The 23,801-nt window shown below is 46.2% G+C and overlaps 11 non-coding genes and 1 pseudogene across 11 annotated transcripts; all 12 read left to right on the top strand.

The window, feature by feature from the left end:
- The first annotated feature begins 542 nt into the window (after positions 1-542).
- On the top strand, positions 543-733 carry LOC130305719 (U2 spliceosomal RNA). The gene has a single exon (XR_008855166.1). It is a non-coding gene; the product is annotated as a U2 spliceosomal RNA (small nuclear RNA).
- Positions 734-2,828: 2,095 nt separating this feature from the next.
- LOC130305720 (U2 spliceosomal RNA) lies at positions 2,829-3,019 on the top strand. Its single transcript, XR_008855167.1, has one exon. It is a non-coding gene; the product is annotated as a U2 spliceosomal RNA (small nuclear RNA).
- Positions 3,020-3,029: 10 nt separating this feature from the next.
- On the top strand, positions 3,030-3,200 carry LOC130305723 (U2 spliceosomal RNA; annotated as a pseudogene).
- A 2,084-nt stretch (positions 3,201-5,284) lies between these two features.
- Positions 5,285-5,475, top strand: LOC130305718 (U2 spliceosomal RNA). The gene has a single exon (XR_008855165.1). It is a non-coding gene; the product is annotated as a U2 spliceosomal RNA (small nuclear RNA).
- A 2,089-nt stretch (positions 5,476-7,564) lies between these two features.
- Positions 7,565-7,755, top strand: LOC130305717 (U2 spliceosomal RNA). Its single transcript, XR_008855163.1, has one exon. It is a non-coding gene; the product is annotated as a U2 spliceosomal RNA (small nuclear RNA).
- Positions 7,756-9,840: 2,085 nt separating this feature from the next.
- Positions 9,841-10,031, top strand: LOC130305716 (U2 spliceosomal RNA). The gene has a single exon (XR_008855162.1). It is a non-coding gene; the product is annotated as a U2 spliceosomal RNA (small nuclear RNA).
- Positions 10,032-12,134: 2,103 nt separating this feature from the next.
- LOC130305714 (U2 spliceosomal RNA) lies at positions 12,135-12,325 on the top strand. Its single transcript, XR_008855160.1, has one exon. It is a non-coding gene; the product is annotated as a U2 spliceosomal RNA (small nuclear RNA).
- Positions 12,326-14,398: 2,073 nt separating this feature from the next.
- On the top strand, positions 14,399-14,589 carry LOC130305712 (U2 spliceosomal RNA). Its single transcript, XR_008855159.1, has one exon. It is a non-coding gene; the product is annotated as a U2 spliceosomal RNA (small nuclear RNA).
- A 2,085-nt stretch (positions 14,590-16,674) lies between these two features.
- LOC130305711 (U2 spliceosomal RNA) lies at positions 16,675-16,865 on the top strand. Its single transcript, XR_008855158.1, has one exon. It is a non-coding gene; the product is annotated as a U2 spliceosomal RNA (small nuclear RNA).
- Positions 16,866-18,933: 2,068 nt separating this feature from the next.
- Positions 18,934-19,124, top strand: LOC130305710 (U2 spliceosomal RNA). The gene has a single exon (XR_008855157.1). It is a non-coding gene; the product is annotated as a U2 spliceosomal RNA (small nuclear RNA).
- Positions 19,125-21,216: 2,092 nt separating this feature from the next.
- LOC130305709 (U2 spliceosomal RNA) lies at positions 21,217-21,407 on the top strand. Its single transcript, XR_008855156.1, has one exon. It is a non-coding gene; the product is annotated as a U2 spliceosomal RNA (small nuclear RNA).
- A 2,085-nt stretch (positions 21,408-23,492) lies between these two features.
- LOC130305708 (U2 spliceosomal RNA) lies at positions 23,493-23,683 on the top strand. Its single transcript, XR_008855155.1, has one exon. It is a non-coding gene; the product is annotated as a U2 spliceosomal RNA (small nuclear RNA).
- Positions 23,684-23,801: the final 118 nt, after the last annotated feature.

The raw sequence follows: 23,801 nt of genomic DNA, 5'->3' as shown, positions 1-23,801 counted from the left end.
TTTGTGATGTCACCTAGAACCTTCACAGCAGCGACAGCTTTATGAGGAGCATCAGCACTGCTCTGCCTGAGCAGAACCATCACCGCCATAGGTTGTCAAATAACCCGGATTTAACCCACACAGGTAAGTCCAATGGGGTGCAGGCATGTCCTCTATGCTTACAGCTTCCCGTGGGTGTTGGTTTGATACCGTTTGGGGACAGCCAAGGAGGCATCTGCAGGCAACAAAGGTAGGTGTGTGCTTGTGTGTGTGTTTCCTATGCAGATCCTAAGCCCAGTGTCACATGCAAGTAGGAGGAGTAAGAAGGGTTCCTGGCAAATCCGGGTTATGGATTGCATTTAAAAAGGCCCCGTGGGAGTGCAATGGGCCCCTGTCTTGCTGCTTAGCAATAATGGTATGGGTTTAGGTTCTGCTGTGTGTACTGGTGGTTGACTGCCCCCCAGCCCAGAGTGTGCATGGAAAATTGTCTGGCAGCCTCCCTGACAGCAAGCAGTGATAGTGCCCATGAAGGGGACCTTGTTGGGCCCGCCCCTTTCACGGTTATCGCTTCTCGGCCTTTTGGCTAAGATCAAGTGTAGTATCTGTTCTTATCAGTTTAATATCTGATACGTCCCCTATCTGGGGACCATATATTAAATGGATTTTTGAGAACGGGGGCCGATTTCGAAGCTTGCTTCCGTCGCCCTATGCATTGACCCGATATGGCAGTATCTTCGGGTACAGTGCACCACCCCCTTACAGGGTTAAAAAGAAAGATTCCTACTTTCATTGCTACCTGCTTGCTGGCTAGCCAGCTAGCCAGCCCTGTGGGCCTTGCTGCTGCAGCCAAAAAACAAAAGGTGGTGCTGCTGCTGCTGCTTCTGCTGCTTCTGCTTGTGTCTGGCCGCTGTTGGAGCGTCCAGGCACAGGACTTCTGCTGCTGCTGACTAAATGGCCTCCTTAATTGGATCATTTGAGTAGCCAGCACACCTGTGCAGGTAGGGCATGACATGATAGGCAGCTGCCTTGATAGCGGGTGGGTGCTGAATGTTCCTAATTGACAAAATAAGATTAATGCTTATGAAGAAATATAAAATCTCATCCCTTCCCCAATATCGCGCCACACCCCTACCCCTTAATTCCCTGGTTGAACTTGATGGACATATGTCTTTTTTCGACCGTACTAACTATGTAACTATGTAACATAACATGGGGGGGGGGGGGGGGGGGGTCTCCTGGCTGTTCACACAGGTGTGTCATTGCTGTACATTGACCATGCATTGCTTCTGTGGTATTGCAAAGGCAAAGACAAATGCTTCCAGCCATCCATTGCACTAATGGATTGGTCATCAGCTGGCTGTCTATGTCCCGCATCAATATAGACCAAAGTACAGAGGGTTAGGCTATGCTATTGTGCACCTACCTGATGCATCAGAAGGTGCGAGGCCCTTGCTAAATTCTGTGCACAGACTTTGAGATCTATACTTTAGACTGTATCTAAACCTGCTCCAACATGGACTGACATTCTGGCCTACTTTCAGCCGATGCGACTTGTCTGTCGCTGAACAGTCGCTTTTTATGTATTCAGCACCTATGTATAATGTTGTAAAAATGCTCTAGAAGCTAAAGTCGCAGAAATGTCACACATATTTGGCCTGCAACTTTCTGTGCGACAAATTCAGACAGGAAAAATCAGTATAAATCCTTAGAAAATTATCCCCCAGTGTCTCCATCTGCTGGCGGTATTGAATAAGCATTGCTGCATTGATGGGGTATGCATTAGACGAAAAAAAAGAAGAAAAAGAAGAATAATACGCCCAGAAAAGAGGCGAAAAGGAGAAAAACGTAAAAAAACGTGAAAAAAAAGTAAGAGGAAGAGAAGGGAAAAAAAGGTGGAAATGGGTTTAAAAGTGATTTCGGCGGAGAAATATATATATATATATATATATATATATATATATATATATATATATATACGCGCACACACACACATATATATAAACGTATTCTCCGTTGAGATATTGCAGCCGCTGCTGTGTCCAGGCCCAGGAGCCTTAGCACTGTGCTGTGATGTCACTCAATACCACTGACATCACTAGGTGTAAACAACATCTCTCCTTTGCTGTGTATGTGACTATGGAGCTGTTTGGTGATGTCGTCTATTATGGCCTTCATAGAAGCAACAGGAGATTGTTGCATCCATCTAGAACCCTCAGAACTACAGTGCTATGATGTCACTCACTTCCACAGGCCTTGCAGAGTGTAAACAACAACAACCCAGCTTTGTTGTGTATGTAACCATAGGGATTTGTGATGTCACCTAGAACCTTCACAGCAGCGACAGCTTTATGAGGAGCATCAGCACTGCTCTGCCTGAGCAGAACCATCACCGCCATAGGTTGTCAAATAACCCGGATTTAACCCACACAGGTAAGTCCAATGGGGTGCAGGCATGTCCTCTATGCTTACAGCTTCCCGTGGGTGTTGGTTTGATACCGTTTGGGGACAGCCAAGGAGGCATCTGCAGGCAACAAAGGTAGGTGTGTGCTTGTGTGTGTGTTTCCTATGCAGATCCTAAGCCCAGTGTCACATGCAAGTAGGAGGAGTAAGAAGGGTTCCTGGCAAATCCGGGTTATGGATTGCATTTAAAAAGGCCCCGTGGGAGTGCAATGGGCCCCTGTCTTGCTGCTTAGCAATAATGGTATGGGTTTAGGTTCTGCTGTGTGTACTGGTGGTTGACTGCCCCCCAGCCCAGAGTGTGCATGGAAAATTGTCTGGCAGCCTCCCTGACAGCAAGCAGTGATAGTGCCCATGAAGGGGACCTTGTTGGGCCCGCCCCTTTCACGGTTATCGCTTCTCGGCCTTTTGGCTAAGATCAAGTGTAGTATCTGTTCTTATCAGTTTAATATCTGATACGTCCCCTATCTGGGGACCATATATTAAATGGATTTTTGAGAACGGGGGCCGATTTCGAAGCTTGCTTCCGTCGCCCTATGCATTGACCCGATATGGCAGTATCTTCGGGTACAGTGCACAAAAAAAAAAAAAAAAAAAAAAAAAAAAAAAAATCTGTTATTATCAGTTTAATATCTGATACGTCCCCTATCTGGGGACCATATATTAAATGGATTTTTGAGAACGGGGGCCGATTTCGAAGCTTGCTTCCGTCGCCCTATGCATTGACCCGATATGGCAGTATCTTCGGGTACAGTGCACCACCCCCTTACAGGGTTAAAAAGAAAGATTCCTACTTTCATTGCTACCTGCTTGCTGGCTAGCCAGCTAGCCAGCCCTGTGGGCCTTGCTGCTGCAGCCAAAAAACAAAAGGTGGTGCTGCTGCTGCTGCTTCTGCTGCTTCTGCTTGTGTCTGGCCGCTGTTGGAGCGTCCAGGCACAGGACTTCTGCTGCTGCTGACTAAATGGCCTCCTTAATTGGATCATTTGAGTAGCCAGCACACCTGTGCAGGTAGGGCATGACATGATAGGCAGCTGCCTTGATAGCGGGTGGGTGCTGAATGTTCCTAATTGACAAAATAAGATTAATGCTTATGAAGAAATATAAAATCTCATCCCTTCCCCAATATCGCGCCACACCCCTACCCCTTAATTCCCTGGTTGAACTTGATGGACATATGTCTTTTTTCGACCGTACTAACTATGTAACTATGTAACATAACATGGGGGGGGGGGGGGTCTCCTGGCTGTTCACACAGGTGTGTCATTGCTGTACATTGACCATGCATTGCTTCTGTGGTATTGCAAAGGCAAAGACAAATGCTTCCAGCCATCCATTGCACTAATGGATTGGTCATCAGCTGGCTGTCTATGTCCCGCATCAATATAGACCAAAGTACAGAGGGTTAGGCTATGCTATTGTGCACCTACCTGATGCATCAGAAGGTGCGAGGCCCTTGCTAAATTCTGTGCACAGACTTTGAGATCTATACTTTAGACTGTATCTAAACCTGCTCCAACATGGACTGACATTCTGGCCTACTTTCAGCCGATGCGACTTGTCTGTCGCTGAACAGTCGCTTTTTATGTATTCAGCACCTATGTATAATGTTGTAAAAATGCTCTAGAAGCTAAAGTCGCAGAAATGTCACACATATTTGGCCTGCAACTTTCTGTGCGACAAATTCAGACAGGAAAAATCAGTATAAATCCTTAGAAAATTATCCCCCAGTGTCTCCATCTGCTGGCGGTATTGAATAAGCATTGCTGCACTGATGGGGTATGCATTAGACGAAAAAAAAGAAGAAAAAGAAGAATAATACGCCCAGAAAAGAGGCGAAAAGGAGAAAAACGTAAAAAAACGTGAAAAAAAAGTAAGAGGAAGAGAAGGGAAAAAAAGGTGGAAATGGGTTTAAAAGTGATTTCGGCGGAGAATATATATATATATATATATATATATATATATATATATATATATACGCGCACACACACACATATATATAAACGTATTCTCCGTTGAGATATTGCAGCCGCTGCTGTGTCCAGGCCCAGGAGCCTTAGCACTGTGCTGTGATGTCACTCAATACCACTGACATCACTAGGTGTAAACAACATCTCTCCTTTGCTGTGTATGTGACTATGGAGCTGTTTGGTGATGTCGTCTATTATGGCCTTCATAGAAGCAACAGGAGATTGTTGCATCCATCTAGAACCCTCAGAACTACAGTGCTATGATGTCACTCACTTCCACAGGCCTTGCAGAGTGTAAACAACAACAACCCAGCTTTGTTGTGTATGTAACCATAGGGATTTGTGATGTCACCTAGAACCTTCACAGCAGCGACAGCTTTATGAGGAGCATCAGCACTGCTCTGCCTGAGCAGAACCATCACCGCCATAGGTTGTCAAATAACCCGGATTTAACCCACACAGGTAAGTCCAATGGGGTGCAGGCATGTCCTCTATGCTTACAGCTTCCCGTGGGTGTTGGTTTGATACCGTTTGGGGACAGCCAAGGAGGCATCTGCAGGCAACAAAGGTAGGTGTGTGCTTGTGTGTGTGTTTCCTATGTAGATCCTAAGCCCAGTGTCACATGCAAGTAGGAGGAGTAAGAAGGGTTCCTGGCAAATCCGGGTTATGGATTGCATTTAAAAAGGCCCCGTGGGAGTGCAATGGGCCCCTGTCTTGCTGCTTAGCAATAATGGTATGGGTTTAGGTTCTGCTGTGTGTACTGGTGGTTGACTGCCCCCCAGCCCAGAGTGTGCATGGAAAATTGTCTGGCAGCCTCCCTGACAGCAAGCAGTGATAGTGCCCATGAAGGGGACCTTGTTGGGCCCGCCCCTTTCACGGTTATCGCTTCTCGGCCTTTTGGCTAAGATCAAGTGTAGTATCTGTTCTTATCAGTTTAATATCTGATACGTCCCCTATCTGGGGACCATATATTAAATGGATTTTTGAGAACGGGGGCCGATTTCGAAGCTTGCTTCCGTCGCCCTATGCATTGACCCGATATGGCAGTATCTTCGGGTACAGTGCACCACCCCCTTACAGGGTTAAAAAGAAAGATTCCTACTTTCATTGCTACCTGCTTGCTGGCTAGCCAGCTAGCCAGCCCTGTGGGCCTTGCTGCTGCAGCCAAAAAACAAAAGGTGGTGCTGCTGCTGCTGCTTCTGCTGCTTCTGCTTGTGTCTGGCCGCTGTTGGAGCGTCCAGGCACAGGACTTCTGCTGCTGCTGACTAAATGGCCTCCTTAATTGGATCATTTGAGTAGCCAGCACACCTGTGCAGGTAGGGCATGACATGATAGGCAGCTGCCTTGATAGCGGGTGGGTGCTGAATGTTCCTAATTGACAAAATAAGATTAATGCTTATGAAGAAATATAAAATCTCATCCCTTCCCCAATATCGCGCCACACCCCTACCCCTTAATTCCCTGGTTGAACTTGATGGACATATGTCTTTTTTCGACCGTACTAACTATGTAACTATGTAACATAACATGGGGGGGGGGGGGGGGTCTCCTGGCTGTTCACACAGGTGTGTCATTGCTGTACATTGACCATGCATTGCTTCTGTGGTATTGCAAAGGCAAAGACAAATGCTTCCAGCCATCCATTGCACTAATGGATTGGTCATCAGCTGGCTGTCTATGTCCCGCATCAATATAGACCAAAGTACAGAGGGTTAGGCTATGCTATTGTGCACCTACCTGATGCATCAGAAGGTGCGAGGCCCTTGCTAAATTCTGTGCACAGACTTTGAGATCTATACTTTAGACTGTATCTAAACCTGCTCCAACATGGACTGACATTCTGGCCTACTTTCAGCCGATGCGACTTGTCTGTCGCTGAACAGTCGCTTTTTATGTATTCAGCACCTATGTATAATGTTGTAAAAATGCTCTAGAAGCTAAAGTCGCAGAAATGTCACACATATTTGGCCTGCAACTTTCTGTGCGACAAATTCAGACAGGAAAAATCAGTATAAATCCTTAGAAAATTATCCCCCAGTGTCTCCATCTGCTGGCGGTATTGAATAAGCATTGCTGCACTGATGGGGTATGCATTAGACGAAAAAAAAGAAGAAAAAGAAGAATAATACGCCCAGAAAAGAGGCGAAAAGGAGAAAAACGTAAAAAAACGTGAAAAAAAAGTAAGAGGAAGAGAAGGGAAAAAAAGGTGGAAATGGGTTTAAAAGTGATTTCGGCGGAGAAATATATATATATATATATATATATATATATATATATATATATATATACGCGCACACACACACATATATATAAACGTATTCTCCGTTGAGATATTGCAGCCGCTGCTGTGTCCAGGCCCAGGAGCCTTAGCACTGTGCTGTGATGTCACTCAATACCACTGACATCACTAGGTGTAAACAACATCTCTCCTTTGCTGTGTATGTGACTATGGAGCTGTTTGGTGATGTCGTCTATTATGGCCTTCATAGAAGCAACAGGAGATTGTTGCATCCATCTAGAACCCTCAGAACTACAGTGCTATGATGTCACTCACTTCCACAGGCCTTGCAGAGTGTAAACAACAACAACCCAGCTTTGTTGTGTATGTAACCATAGGGATTTGTGATGTCACCTAGAACCTTCACAGCAGCGACAGCTTTATGAGGAGCATCAGCACTGCTCTGCCTGAGCAGAACCATCACCGCCATAGGTTGTCAAATAACCCGGATTTAACCCACACAGGTAAGTCCAATGGGGTGCAGGCATGTCCTCTATGCTTACAGCTTCCCGTGGGTGTTGGTTTGATACCGTTTGGGGACAGCCAAGGAGGCATCTGCAGGCAACAAAGGTAGGTGTGTGCTTGTGTGTGTGTTTCCTATGCAGATCCTAAGCCCAGTGTCACATGCAAGTAGGAGGAGTAAGAAGGGTTCCTGGCAAATCCGGGTTATGGATTGCATTTAAAAAGGCCCCGTGGGAGTGCAATGGGCCCCTGTCTTGCTGCTTAGCAATAATGGTATGGGTTTAGGTTCTGCTGTGTGTACTGGTGGTTGACTGCCCCCCAGCCCAGAGTGTGCATGGAAAATTGTCTGGCAGCCTCCCTGACAGCAAGCAGTGATAGTGCCCATGAAGGGGACCTTGTTGGGCCCGCCCCTTTCACGGTTATCGCTTCTCGGCCTTTTGGCTAAGATCAAGTGTAGTATCTGTTCTTATCAGTTTAATATCTGATACGTCCCCTATCTGGGGACCATATATTAAATGGATTTTTGAGAACGGGGGCCGATTTCGAAGCTTGCTTCCGTCGCCCTATGCATTGACCCGATATGGCAGTATCTTCGGGTACAGTGCACCACCCCCTTACAGGGTTAAAAAGAAAGATTCCTACTTTCATTGCTACCTGCTTGCTGGCTAGCCAGCTAGCCAGCCCTGTGGGCCTTGCTGCTGCAGCCAAAAAACAAAAGGTGGTGCTGCTGCTGCTGCTTCTGCTGCTTCTGCTTGTGTCTGGCCGCTGTTGGAGCGTCCAGGCACAGGACTTCTGCTGCTGCTGACTAAATGGCCTCCTTAATTGGATCATTTGAGTAGCCAGCACACCTGTGCAGGTAGGGCATGACATGATAGGCAGCTGCCTTGATAGCGGGTGGGTGCTGAATGTTCCTAATTGACAAAATAAGATTAATGCTTATGAAGAAATATAAAATCTCATCCCTTCCCCAATATCGCGCCACACCCCTACCCCTTAATTCCCTGGTTGAACTTGATGGACATATGTCTTTTTTCGACCGTACTAACTATGTAACTATGTAACATAACATGGGGGGGGGGGGGGGGGGTCTCCTGGCTGTTCACACAGGTGTGTCATTGCTGTACATTGACCATGCATTGCTTCTGTGGTATTGCAAAGGCAAAGACAAATGCTTCCAGCCATCCATTGCACTAATGGATTGGTCATCAGCTGGCTGTCTATGTCCCGCATCAATATAGACCAAAGTACAGAGGGTTAGGCTATGCTATTGTGCACCTACCTGATGCATCAGAAGGTGCAAGGCCCTTGCTAAATTCTGTGCACAGACTTTGAGATCTATACTTTAGACTGTATCTAAACCTGCTCCAACATGGACTGACATTCTGGCCTACTTTCAGCCGATGCGACTTGTCTGTCGCTGAACAGTCGCTTTTTATGTATTCAGCACCTATGTATAATGTTGTAAAAATGCTCTAGAAGCTAAAGTCGCAGAAATGTCACACATATTTGGCCTGCAACTTTCTGTGCGACAAATTCAGACAGGAAAAATCAGTATAAATCCTTAGAAAATTATCCCCCAGTGTCTCCATCTGCTGGCGGTATTGAATAAGCATTGCTGCACTGATGGGGTATGCATTAGACGAAAAAAAAGAAGAAAAAGAAGAATAATACGCCCAGAAAAGAGGCGAAAAGGAGAAAAACGTAAAAAAACGTGAAAAAAAAGTAAGAGGAAGAGAAGGGAAAAAAAGGTGGAAATGGGTTTAAAAGTGATTTCGGCGGAGAAATATATATATATATATATATATATATATATATATATATATACGCGCACACACACACATATATATAAACGTATTCTCCGTTGAGATATTGCAGCCGCTGCTGTGTCCAGGCCCAGGAGCCTTAGCACTGTGCTGTGATGTCACTCAATACCACTGACATCACTAGGTGTAAACAACATCTCTCCTTTGCTGTGTATGTGACTATGGAGCTGTTTGGTGATGTCGTCTATTATGGCCTTCATAGAAGCAACAGGAGATTGTTGCATCCATCTAGAACCCTCAGAACTACAGTGCTATGATGTCACTCACTTCCACAGGCCTTGCAGAGTGTAAACAACAACAACCCAGCTTTGTTGTGTATGTAACCATAGGGATTTGTGATGTCACCTAGAACCTTCACAGCAGCGACAGCTTTATGAGGAGCATCAGCACTGCTCTGCCTGAGCAGAACCATCACCGCCATAGGTTGTCAAATAACCCGGATTTAACCCACACAGGTAAGTCCAATGGGGTGCAGGCATGTCCTCTATGCTTACAGCTTCCCGTGGGTGTTGGTTTGATACCGTTTGGGGACAGCCAAGGAGGCATCTGCAGGCAACAAAGGTAGGTGTGTGCTTGTGTGTGTGTTTCCTATGCAGATCCTAAGCCCAGTGTCACATGCAAGTAGGAGGAGTAAGAAGGGTTCCTGGCAAATCCGGGTTATGGATTGCATTTAAAAAGGCCCCGTGGGAGTGCAATGGGCCCCTGTCTTGCTGCTTAGCAATAATGGTATGGGTTTAGGTTCTGCTGTGTGTACTGGTGGTTGACTGCCCCCCAGCCCAGAGTGTGCATGGAAAATTGTCTGGCAGCCTCCCTGACAGCAAGCAGTGATAGTGCCCATGAAGGGGACCTTGTTGGGCCCGCCCCTTTCACGGTTATCGCTTCTCGGCCTTTTGGCTAAGATCAAGTGTAGTATCTGTTCTTATCAGTTTAATATCTGATACGTCCCCTATCTGGGGACCATATATTAAATGGATTTTTGAGAACGGGGGCCGATTTCGAAGCTTGCTTCCGTCGCCCTATGCATTGACCCGATATGGCAGTATCTTCGGGTACAGTGCACCACCCCCTTACAGGGTTAAAAAGAAAGATTCCTACTTTCATTGCTACCTGCTTGCTGGCTAGCCAGCTAGCCAGCCCTGTGGGCCTTGCTGCTGCAGCCAAAAAACAAAAGGTGGTGCTGCTGCTGCTGCTTCTGCTGCTTCTGCTTGTGTCTGGCCGCTGTTGGAGCGTCCAGGCACAGGACTTCTGCTGCTGCTGACTAAATGGCCTCCTTAATTGGATCATTTGAGTAGCCAGCACACCTGTGCAGGTAGGGCATGACATGATAGGCAGCTGCCTTGATAGCGGGTGGGTGCTGAATGTTCCTAATTGACAAAATAAGATTAATGCTTATGAAGAAATATAAAATCTCATCCCTTCCCCAATATCGCGCCACACCCCTACCCCTTAATTCCCTGGTTGAACTTGATGGACATATGTCTTTTTTCGACCGTACTAACTATGTAACTATGTAACATAACATGGGGGGGGGGGGGGGGGGGGTCTCCTGGCTGTTCACACAGGTGTGTCATTGCTGTACATTGACCATGCATTGCTTCTGTGGTATTGCAAAGGCAAAGACAAATGCTTCCAGCCATCCATTGCACTAATGGATTGGTCATCAGCTGGCTGTCTATGTCCCGCATCAATATAGACCAAAGTACAGAGGGTTAGGCTATGCTATTGTGCACCTACCTGATGCATCAGAAGGTGCGAGGCCCTTGCTAAATTCTGTGCACAGACTTTGAGATCTATACTTTAGACTGTATCTAAACCTGCTCCAACATGGACTGACATTCTGGCCTACTTTCAGCCGATGCGACTTGTCTGTCGCTGAACAGTCGCTTTTTATGTATTCAGCACCTATGTATAATGTTGTAAAAATGCTCTAGAAGCTAAAGTCGCAGAAATGTCACACATATTTGGCCTGCAACTTTCTGTGCGACAAATTCAGACAGGAAAAATCAGTATAAATCCTTAGAAAATTATCCCCCAGTGTCTCCATCTGCTGGCGGTATTGAATAAGCATTGCTGCACTGATGGGGTATGCATTAGACGAAAAAAAAGAAGAAAAAGAAGAATAATACGCCCAGAAAAGAGGCGAAAAGGAGAAAAACGTAAAAAAACGTGAAAAAAAAGTAAGAGGAAGAGAAGGGAAAAAAAGGTGGAAATGGGTTTAAAAGTGATTTCGGCGGAGAAATATATATATATATATATATATATATATATATATATATATATATATATGTATATATACGCGCACACACACACATATATATAAACGTATTCTCCGTTGAGATATTGCAGCCGCTGCTGTGTCCAGGCCCAGGAGCCTTAGCACTGTGCTGTGATGTCACTCAATACCACTGACATCACTAGGTGTAAACAACATCTCTCCTTTGCTGTGTATGTGACTATGGAGCTGTTTGGTGAGGTCGTCTATTATGGCCTTCATAGAAGCAACAGGAGATTGTTGCATCCATCTAGAACCCTCAGAACTACAGTGCTATGATGTCACTCACTTCCACAGGCCTTGCAGAGTGTAAACAACAACAACCCAGCTTTGTTGTGTATGTAACCATAGGGATTTGTGATGTCACCTAGAACCTTCACAGCAGCGACAGCTTTATGAGGAGCATCAGCACTGCTCTGCCTGAGCAGAACCATCACCGCCATAGGTTGTCAAATAACCCGGATTTAACCCACACAGGTAAGTCCAATGGGGTGCAGGCATGTCCTCTATGCTTACAGCTTCCCGTGGGTGTTGGTTTGATACCGTTTGGGGACAGCCAAGGAGGCATCTGCAGGCAACAAAGGTAGGTGTGTGCTTGTGTGTGTGTTTCCTATGCAGATCCTAAGCCCAGTGTCACATGCAAGTAGGAGGAGTAAGAAGGGTTCCTGGCAAATCCGGGTTATGGATTGCATTTAAAAAGGCCCCGTGGGAGTGCAATGGGCCCCTGTCTTGCTGCTTAGCAATAATGGTATGGGTTTAGGTTCTGCTGTGTGTACTGGTGGTTGACTGCCCCCCAGCCCAGAGTGTGCATGGAAAATTGTCTGGCAGCCTCCCTGACAGCAAGCAGTGATAGTGCCCATGAAGGGGACCTTGTTGGGCCCGCCCCTTTCACGGTTATCGCTTCTCGGCCTTTTGGCTAAGATCAAGTGTAGTATCTGTTCTTATCAGTTTAATATCTGATACGTCCCCTATCTGGGGACCATATATTAAATGGATTTTTGAGAACGGGGGCCGATTTCGAAGCTTGCTTCCGTCGCCCTATGCATTGACCCGATATGGCAGTATCTTCGGGTACAGTGCACCACCCCCTTACAGGGTTAAAAAGAAAGATTCCTACTTTCATTGCTACCTGCTTGCTGGCTAGCCAGCTAGCCAGCCCTGTGGGCCTTGCTGCTGCAGCCAAAAAACAAAAGGTGGTGCTGCTGCTGCTGCTTCTGCTGCTTCTGCTTGTGTCTGGCCGCTGTTGGAGCGTCCAGGCACAGGACTTCTGCTGCTGCTGACTAAATGGCCTCCTTAATTGGATCATTTGAGTAGCCAGCACACCTGTGCAGGTAGGGCATGACATGATAGGCAGCTGCCTTGATAGCGGGTGGGTGCTGAATGTTCCTAATTGACAAAATAAGATTAATGCTTATGAAGAAATATAAAATCTCATCCCTTCCCCAATATCGCGCCACACCCCTACCCCTTAATTCCCTGGTTGAACTTGATGGACATATGTCTTTTTTCGACCGTACTAACTATGTAACTATGTAACATAACATGGGGGGGGGGGGGGGGTCTCCTGGCTGTTCACACAGGTGTGTCATTGCTGTACATTGACCATGCATTGCTTCTGTGGTATTGCAAAGGCAAAGACAAATGCTTCCAGCCATCCATTGCACTAATGGATTGGTCATCAGCTGGCTGTCTATGTCCCGCATCAATATAGACCAAAGTACAGAGGGTTAGGCTATGCTATTGTGCACCTACCTGATGCATCAGAAGGTGCGAGGCCCTTGCTAAATTCTGTGCACAGACTTTGAGATCTATACTTTAGACTGTATCTAAACCTGCTCCAACATGGACTGACATTCTGGCCTACTTTCAGCCGATGCGACTTGTCTGTCGCTGAACAGTCGCTTTTTATGTATTCAGCACCTATGTATAATGTTGTAAAAATGCTCTAGAAGCTAAAGTCGCAGAAATGTCACACATATTTGGCCTGCAACTTTCTGTGCGACAAATTCAGACAGGAAAAATCAGTATAAATCCTTAGAAAATTATCCCCCAGTGTCTCCATCTGCTGGCGGTATTGAATAAGCATTGCTGCACTGATGGGGTATGCATTAGACGAAAAAAAAGAAGAAAAAGAAGAATAATACGCCCAGAAAAGAGGCGAAAAGGAGAAAAACGTAAAAAAACGTGAAAAAAAAGTAAGAGGAAGAGAAGGGAAAAAAAGGTGGAAATGGGTTTAAAAGTGATTTCGGCGGAGAAATATATATATATATATATATATATATATATACGCGCACACACACACATATATATAAACGTATTCTCCGTTGAGATATTGCAGCCGCTGCTGTGTCCAGGCCCAGGAGCCTTAGCACTGTGCTGTGATGTCACTCAATACCACTGACATCACTAGGTGTAAACAACATCTCTCCTTTGCTGTGTATGTGACTATGGAGCTGTTTGGTGATGTCGTCTATTATGGCCTTCATAGAAGCAACAGGAGATTGTTGCATCCATCTAGAACCCTCAGAACTACAGTGCTATGATGTCACTCACTTCCACAGGCCTTGCAGAGTGTAAACAACAACAACCCAGCTTTGTTGTGTATGTAACCATAGGGATTTGTGATGTCACCTAGAACCTTCACAGCAGCGACAGCTTTATGAGGAGCATCAGCACTGCTCTGCCTGAGCAGAACCATCACCGCCATAGGTTGTCAAATAACCCGGATTTAACCCACACAGGTAAGTCCAATGGGGTGCAGGCATGTCCTCTATGCTTACAGCTTCCCGTGGGTGTTGGTTTGATACCGTTTGGGGACAGCCAAGGAGGCATCTGCAGGCAACAAAGGTAGGTGTGTGCTTGTGTGTGTGTTTCCTATGCAGATCCTAAGCCCAGTGTCACATGCAAGTAGGAGGAGTAAGAAGGGTTCCTGGCAAATCCGGGTTATGGATTGCATTTAAAAAGGCCCCGTGGGAGTGCAATGGGCCCCTGTCTTGCTGCTTAGCAATAATGGTATGGGTTTAGGTTCTGCTGTGTGTACTGGTGGTTGACTGCCCCCCAGCCCAGAGTGTGCATGGAAAATTGTCTGGCAGCCTCCCTGACAGCAAGCAGTGATAGAGCCCATGAAGGGGACCTTGTTGGGCCCGCCCCTTTCACGGTTATCGCTTCTCGGCCTTTTGGCTAAGATCAAGTGTAGTATCTGTTCTTATCAGTTTAATATCTGATACGTCCCCTATCTGGGGACCATATATTAAATGGATTTTTGAGAACGGGGGCCGATTTCGAAGCTTGCTTCCGTCGCCCTATGCATTGACCCGATATGGCAGTATCTTCGGGTACAGTGCACCACCCCCTTACAGGGTTAAAAAGAAAGATTCCTACTTTCATTGCTACCTGCTTGCTGGCTAGCCAGCTAGCCAGCCCTGTGGGCCTTGCTGCTGCAGCCAAAAAACAAAAGGTGGTGCTGCTGCTGCTGCTTCTGCTGCTTCTGCTTGTGTCTGGCCGCTGTTGGAGCGTCCAGGCACAGGACTTCTGCTGCTGCTGACTAAATGGCCTCCTTAATTGGATCATTTGAGTAGCCAGCACACCTGTGCAGGTAGGGCATGACATGATAGGCAGCTGCCTTGATAGCGGGTGGGTGCTGAATGTTCCTAATTGACAAAATAAGATTAATGCTTATGAAGAAATATAAAATCTCATCCCTTCCCCAATATCGCGCCACACCCCTACCCCTTAATTCCCTGGTTGAACTTGATGGACATATGTCTTTTTTCGACCGTACTAACTATGTAACTATGTAACATAACATGGGGGGGGGGGGGGGGGGGGTCTCCTGGCTGTTCACACAGGTGTGTCATTGCTGTACATTGACCATGCATTGCTTCTGTGGTATTGCAAAGGCAAAGACAAATGCTTCCAGCCATCCATTGCACTAATGGATTGGTCATCAGCTGGCTGTCTATGTCCCGCATCAATATAGACCAAAGTACAGAGGGTTAGGCTATGCTATTGTGCACCTACCTGATGCATCAGAAGGTGCGAGGCCCTTGCTAAATTCTGTGCACAGACTTTGAGATCTATACTTTAGACTGTATCTAAACCTGCTCCAACATGGACTGACATTCTGGCCTACTTTCAGCCGATGCGACTTGTCTGTCGCTGAACAGTCGCTTTTTATGTATTCAGCACCTATGTATAATGTTGTAAAAATGCTCTAGAAGCTAAAGTCGCAGAAATGTCACACATATTTGGCCTGCAACTTTCTGTGCGACAAATTCAGACAGGAAAAATCAGTATAAATCCTTAGAAAATTATCCCCCAGTGTCTCCATCTGCTGGCGGTATTGAATAAGCATTGCTGCACTGATGGGGTATGCATTAGACGAAAAAAAAGAAGAAAAAGAAGAATAATACGCCCAGAAAAGAGGCGAAAAGGAGAAAAACGTAAAAAAACGTGAAAAAAAAGTAAGAGGAAGAGAAGGGAAAAAAAGGTGGAAATGGGTTTAAAAGTGATTTCGGCGGAGAAATATATATATATATATATATATATATATATATATATATACGCGCACACACACACATATATATAAACGTATTCTCCGTTGAGATATTGCAGCCGCTGCTGTGTCCAGGCCCAGGAGCCTTAGCACTGTGCTGTGATGTCACTCAATACCACTGACATCACTAGGTGTAAACAACATCTCTCCTTTGCTGTGTATGTGACTATGGAGCTGTTTGGTGATGTCGTCTATTATGGCCTTCATAGAAGCAACAGGAGATTGTTGCATCCATCTAGAACCCTCAGAACTACAGTGCTATGATGTCACTCACTTCCACAGGCCTTGCAGAGTGTAAACAACAACAACCCAGCTTTGTTGTGTATGTAACCATAGGGATTTGTGATGTCACCTAGAACCTTCACAGCAGCGACAGCTTTATGAGGAGCATCAGCACTGCTCTGCCTGAGCAGAACCATCACCGCCATAGGTTGTCAAATAACCCGGATTTAACCCACACAGGTAAGTCCAATGGGGTGCAGGCATGTCCTCTATGCTTACAGCTTCCCGTGGGTGTTGGTTTGATACCGTTTGGGGACAGCCAAGGAGGCATCTGCAGGCAACAAAGGTAGGTGTGTGCTTGTGTGTGTGTTTCCTATGCAGATCCTAAGCCCAGTGTCACATGCAAGTAGGAGGAGTAAGAAGGGTTCCTGGCAAATCCGGGTTATGGATTGCATTTAAAAAGGCCCCGTGGGAGTGCAATGGGCCCCTGTCTTGCTGCTTAGCAATAATGGTATGGGTTTAGGTTCTGCTGTGTGTACTGGTGGTTGACTGCCCCCCAGCCCAGAGTGTGCATGGAAAATTGTCTGGCAGCCTCCCTGACAGCAAGCAGTGATAGTGCCCATGAAGGGGACCTTGTTGGGCCCGCCCCTTTCACGGTTATCGCTTCTCGGCCTTTTGGCTAAGATCAAGTGTAGTATCTGTTCTTATCAGTTTAATATCTGATACGTCCCCTATCTGGGGACCATATATTAAATGGATTTTTGAGAACGGGGGCCGATTTCGAAGCTTGCTTCCGTCGCCCTATGCATTGACCCGATATGGCAGTATCTTCGGGTACAGTGCACCACCCCCTTACAGGGTTAAAAAGAAAGATTCCTACTTTCATTGCTACCTGCTTGCTGGCTAGCCAGCTAGCCAGCCCTGTGGGCCTTGCTGCTGCAGCCAAAAAACAAAAGGTGGTGCTGCTGCTGCTGCTTCTGCTTGTGTCTGGCCGCTGTTGGAGCGTCCAGGCACAGGACTTCTGCTGCTGCTGACTAAATGGCCTCCTTAATTGGATCATTTGAGTAGCCAGCACACCTGTGCAGGTAGGGCATGACATGATAGGCAGCTGCCTTGATAGCGGGTGGGTGCTGAATGTTCCTAATTGACAAAATAAGATTAATGCTTATGAAGAAATATAAAATCTCATCCCTTCCCCAATATCGCGCCACACCCCTACCCCTTAATTCCCTGGTTGAACTTGATGGACATATGTCTTTTTTCGACCGTACTAACTATGTAACTATGTAACATAACATGGGGGGGGGGGGGGGGGGTCTCCTGGCTGTTCACACAGGTGTGTCATTGCTGTACATTGACCATGCATTGCTTCTGTGGTATTGCAAAGGCAAAGACAAATGCTTCCAGCCATCCATTGCACTAATGGATTGGTCATCAGCTGGCTGTCTATGTCCCGCATCAATATAGACCAAAGTACAGAGGGTTAGGCTATGCTATTGTGCACCTACCTGATGCATCAGAAGGTGCGAGGCCCTTGCTAAATTCTGTGCACAGACTTTGAGATCTATACTTTAGACTGTATCTAAACCTGCTCCAACATGGACTGACATTCTGGCCTACTTTCAGCCGATGCGACTTGTCTGTCGCTGAACAGTCGCTTTTTATGTATTCAGCACCTATGTATAATGTTGTAAAAATGCTCTAGAAGCTAAAGTCGCAGAAATGTCACACATATTTGGCCTGCAACTTTCTGTGCGACAAATTCAGACAGGAAAAATCAGTATAAATCCTTAGAAAATTATCCCCCAGTGTCTCCATCTGCTGGCGGTATTGAATAAGCATTGCTGCACTGATGGGGTATGCATTAGACGAAAAAAAAGAAGAAAAAGAAGAATAATACGCCCAGAAAAGAGGCGAAAAGGAGAAAAACGTAAAAAAACGTGAAAAAAAAGTAAGAGGAAGAGAAGGGAAAAAAAGGTGGAAATGGGTTTAAAAGTGATTTCGGCGGAGAAATATATATATATATATATATATATATATATATACGCGCACACACACACATATATATAAACGTATTCTCCGTTGAGATATTGCAGCCGCTGCTGTGTCCAGGCCCAGGAGCCTTAGCACTGTGCTGTGATGTCACTCAATACCACTGACATCACTAGGTGTAAACAACATCTCTCCTTTGCTGTGTATGTGACTATGGAGCTGTTTGGTGATGTCGTCTATTATGGCCTTCATAGAAGCAACAGGAGATTGTTGCATCCATCTAGAACCCTCAGAACTACAGTGCTATGATGTCACTCACTTCCACAGGCCTTGCAGAGTGTAAACAACAACAACCCAGCTTTGTTGTGTATGTAACCATAGGGATTTGTGATGTCACCTAGAACCTTCACAGCAGCGACAGCTTTATGAGGAGCATCAGCACTGCTCTGCCTGAGCAGAACCATCACCGCCATAGGTTGTCAAATAACCCGGATTTAACCCACACAGGTAAGTCCAATGGGGTGCAGGCATGTCCTCTATGCTTACAGCTTCCCGTGGGTGTTGGTTTGATACCGTTTGGGGACAGCCAAGGAGGCATCTGCAGGCAACAAAGGTAGGTGTGTGCTTGTGTGTGTGTTTCCTATGCAGATCCTAAGCCCAGTGTCACATGCAAGTAGGAGGAGTAAGAAGGGTTCCTGGCAAATCCGGGTTATGGATTGCATTTAAAAAGGCCCCGTGGGAGTGCAATGGGCCCCTGTCTTGCTGCTTAGCAATAATGGTATGGGTTTAGGTTCTGCTGTGTGTACTGGTGGTTGACTGCCCCCCAGCCCAGAGTGTGCATGGAAAATTGTCTGGCAGCCTCCCTGACAGCAAGCAGTGATAGTGCCCATGAAGGGGACCTTGTTGGGCCCGCCCCTTTCACGGTTATCGCTTCTCGGCCTTTTGGCTAAGATCAAGTGTAGTATCTGTTCTTATCAGTTTAATATCTGATACGTCCCCTATCTGGGGACCATATATTAAATGGATTTTTGAGAACGGGGGCCGATTTCGAAGCTTGCTTCCGTCGCCCTATGCATTGACCCGATATGGCAGTATCTTCGGGTACAGTGCACCACCCCCTTACAGGGTTAAAAAGAAAGATTCCTACTTTCATTGCTACCTGCTTGCTGGCTAGCCAGCTAGCCAGCCCTGTGGGCCTTGCTGCTGCAGCCAAAAAACAAAAGGTGGTGCTGCTGCTGCTGCTTCTGCTGCTTCTGCTTGTGTCTGGCCGCTGTTGGAGCGTCCAGGCACAGGACTTCTGCTGCTGCTGACTAAATGGCCTCCTTAATTGGATCATTTGAGTAGCCAGCACACCTGTGCAGGTAGGGCATGACATGATAGGCAGCTGCCTTGATAGCGGGTGGGTGCTGAATGTTCCTAATTGACAAAATAAGATTAATGCTTATGAAGAAATATAAAATCTCATCCCTTCCCCAATATCGCGCCACACCCCTACCCCTTAATTCCCTGGTTGAACTTGATGGACATATGTCTTTTTTCGACCGTACTAACTATGTAACTATGTAACATAACATGGGGGGGGGGGGGGGGGGGTCTCCTGGCTGTTCACACAGGTGTGTCATTGCTGTACATTGACCATGCATTGCTTCTGTGGTATTGCAAAGGCAAAGACAAATGCTTCCAGCCATCCATTGCACTAATGGATTGGTCATCAGCTGGCTGTCTATGTCCCGCATCAATATAGACCAAAGTACAGAGGGTTAGGCTATGCTATTGTGCACCTACCTGATGCATCAGAAGGTGCGAGGCCCTTGCTAAATTCTGTGCACAGACTTTGAGATCTATACTTTAGACTGTATCTAAACCTGCTCCAACATGGACTGACATTCTGGCCTACTTTCAGCCGATGCGACTTGTCTGTCGCTGAACAGTCGCTTTTTATGTATTCAGCACCTATGTATAATGTTGTAAAAATGCTCTAGAAGCTAAAGTCGCAGAAATGTCACACATATTTGGCCTGCAACTTTCTGTGCGACAAATTCAGACAGGAAAAATCAGTATAAATCCTTAGAAAATTATCCCCCAGTGTCTCCATCTGCTGGCGGTATTGAATAAGCATTGCTGCACTGATGGGGTATGCATTAGACGAAAAAAAAGAAGAAAAAGAAGAATAATACGCCCAGAAAAGAGGCGAAAAGGAGAAAAACGTAAAAAAACGTGAAAAAAAAGTAAGAGGAAGAGAAGGGAAAAAAAGGTGGAAATGGGTTTAAAAGTGATTTCGGCGGAGAAATATATATATATATATATATATATATATATATATATATATATATATACGCGCACACACACACATATATATAAACGTATTCTCCGTTGAGATATTGCAGCCGCTGCTGTGTCCAGGCCCAGGAGCCTTAGCACTGTGCTGTGATGTCACTCAATACCACTGACATCACTAGGTGTAAACAACATCTCTCCTTTGCTGTGTATGTGACTATGGAGCTGTTTGGTGATGTCGTCTATTACGGCCTTCATAGAAGCAACAGGAGATTGTTGCATCCATCTAGAACCCTCAGAACTACAGTGCTATGATGTCACTCACTTCCACAGGCCTTGCAGAGTGTAAACAACAACAACCCAGCTTTGTTGTGTATGTAACCATAGGGATTTGTGATGTCACCTAGAACCTTCACAGCAGCGACAGCTTTATGAGGAGCATCAGCACTGCTCTGCCTGAGCAGAACCATCACCGCCATAGGTTGTCAAATAACCCGGATTTAACCCACACAGGTAAGTCCAATGGGGTGCAGGCATGTCCTCTATGCTTACAGCTTCCCGTGGGTGTTGGTTTGATACCGTTTGGGGACAGCCAAGGAGGCATCTGCAGGCAACAAAGGTAGGTGTGTGCTTGTGTGTGTGTTTCCTATGCAGATCCTAAGCCCAGTGTCACATGCAAGTAGGAGGAGTAAGAAGGGTTCCTGGCAAATCCGGGTTATGGATTGCATTTAAAAAGGCCCCGTGGGAGTGCAATGGGCCCCTGTCTTGCTGCTTAGCAATAATGGTATGGGTTTAGGTTCTGCTGTGTGTACTGGTGGTTGACTGCCCCCCAGCCCAGAGTGTGCATGGAAAATTGTCTGGCAGCCTCCCTGACAGCAAGCAGTGATAGTGCCCATGAAGGGGACCTTGTTGGGCCCGCCCCTTTCACGGTTATCGCTTCTCGGCCTTTTGGCTAAGATCAAGTGTAGTATCTGTTCTTATCAGTTTAATATCTGATACGTCCCCTATCTGGGGACCATATATTAAATGGATTTTTGAGAACGGGGGCCGATTTCGAAGCTTGCTTCCGTCGCCCTATGCATTGACCCGATATGGCAGTATCTTCGGGTACAGTGCACCACCCCCTTACAGGGTTAAAAAGAAAGATTCCTACTTTCATTGCTACCTGCTTGCTGGCTAGCCAGCTAGCCAGCCCTGTGGGCCTTGCTGCTGCAGCCAAAAAACAAAAGGTGGTGCTGCTGCTGCTGCTTCTGCTGCTTCTGCTTGTGTCTGGCCGCTGTTGGAGCGTCCAGGCACAGGACTTCTGCTGCTGCTGACTAAATGGCCTCCTTAATTGGATCATTTGAGTAGCCAGCACACCTGTGCAGGTAGGGCATGACATGATAGGCAGCTGCCTTGATAGCGGGTGGGTGCTGAATGTTCCTAATTGACAAAATAAGATTAATGCTTATGAAGAAATATAAAATCTCATCCCTTCCCCAATATCGCGCCACACCCCTACCCCTTAATTCCCTGGTTGAACTTGATGGACATATGTCTTTTTTCGACCGTACTAACTATGTAACTATGTAACATAACATGGGGGGGGGGGGGGGGGGTCTCCTGGCTGTTCACACAGGTGTGTCATTGCTGTACATTGACCATGCATTGCTTCTGTGGTATTGCAAAGGCAAAGACAAATGCTTCCAGCCATCCATTGCACTAATGGATTGGTCATCAGCTGGCTGTCTATGTCCCGCATCAATATAGACCAAAGTACAGAGGGTTAGGCTATGCTATTGTGCACCTACCTGATGCATCAGAAGGCGCGAGGCCCTTGCTAAATTCTGTGCACAGACTTTGAGATCTATACTTTAGACTGTATCTAAACCTGCTCCAACATGGACTGACATTCTGGCCTACTTTCAGCCGATGCGACTTGTCTGTCGCTGAACAGTCGCTTTTTATGTATTCAGCACCTATGTATAATGTTGTAAAAATGCTCTAGAAGCTAAAGTCGCAGAAATGTCACACATATTTGGCCTGCAACTTTCTGTGCGACAAATTCAGACAGGAAAAATCAGTATAAATCCTTAGAAAATTATCCCCCAGTGTCTCCATCTGCTGGCGGTATTGAATAAGCATTGCTGCACTGATGGGGTATGCATTAGACGAAAAAAAAGAAGAAAAAGAAGAATAATACGCCCAGAAAAGAGGCGAAAAGGAGAAAAACGTAAAAAAACGTGAAAAAAAAGTAAGAGGAAGAGAAGGGAAAAAAAGGTGGAAATGGGTTTAAAAGTGATTTCGGCTGAGAAATATATATATATATATATATATATATATATATATATATATACGCGCACACACACACATATATATAAACGTATTCTCCGTTGAGATATTGCAGCCGCTGCTGTGTCCAGGCCCAGGAGCCTTAGCACTGTGCTGTGATGTCACTCAATACCACTGACATCACTAGGTGTAAACAACATCTCTCCTTTGCTGTGTATGTGACTATGGAGCTGTTTGGTGATGTCGTCTATTATGGCCTTCATAGAAGCAACAGGAGATTGTTGCATCCATCTAGAACCCTCAGAACTACAGTGCTATGATGTCACTCACTTCCACAGGCCTTGCAGAGTGTAAACAACAACAACCCAGCTTTGTTGTGTATGTAACCATAGGGATTTGTGATGTCACCTAGAACCTTCACAGCAGCGACAGCTTTATGAGGAGCATCAGCACTGCTCTGCCTGAGCAGAACCATCACCGCCATAGGTTGTCAAATAACCCGGATTTAACCCACACAGGTAAGTCCAATGGGGTGCAGGCATGTCCTCTATGCTTACAGCTTCCCGTGGGTGTTGGTTTGATACCGTTTGGGGACAGCCAAGGAGGCATCTGCAGGCAACAAAGGTAGGTGTGTGCTTGTGTGTGTGTTTCCTATGCAGATCCTAAGCCCAGTGTCACATGCAAGTAGGAGGAGTAAGAAGGGTTCCTGGCAAATCCGGGTTATGGATTGCATTTAAAAAGGCCCCGTGGGAGTGCAATGGGCCCCTGTCTTGCTGCTTAGCAATAATGGTATGGGTTTAGGTTCTGCTGTGTGTACTGGTGGTTGACTGCCCCCCAGCCCAGAGTGTGCATGGAAAATTGTCTGGCAGCCTCCCTGACAGCAAGCAGTGATAGTGCCCATGAAGGGGACCTTGTTGGGCCCGCCCCTTTCACGGTTATCGCTTCTCGGCCTTTTGGCTAAGATCAAGTGTAGTATCTGTTCTTATCAGTTTAATATCTGATACGTCCCCTATCTGGGGACCATATATTAAATGGATTTTTGAGAACGGGGGCCGATTTCGAAGCTTGCTTCCGTCGCCCTATGCATTGACCCGATATGGCAGTATCTTCGGGTACAGTGCACCACCCCCTTACAGGGTTAAAAAGAAAGATTCCTACTTTCATTGCTACCTGCTTGCTGGCTAGCCAGCTAGCCAGCTCTGTGGGCCTTGCTGCTGCAGCCAAAAAACAAAAGGTGGTGCTGCTG

The sequence above is a fragment of the Hyla sarda genome, unplaced genomic scaffold, assembly GCF_029499605.1.
Source record: "Hyla sarda isolate aHylSar1 unplaced genomic scaffold, aHylSar1.hap1 scaffold_1329, whole genome shotgun sequence".
NCBI classification, from domain to species: Eukaryota; Metazoa; Chordata; class Amphibia; order Anura; family Hylidae; genus Hyla; species Hyla sarda.
Note: the sequence above shows the minus strand (reverse complement) of the source record. Positions and strands in the feature narration are given on the sequence as shown.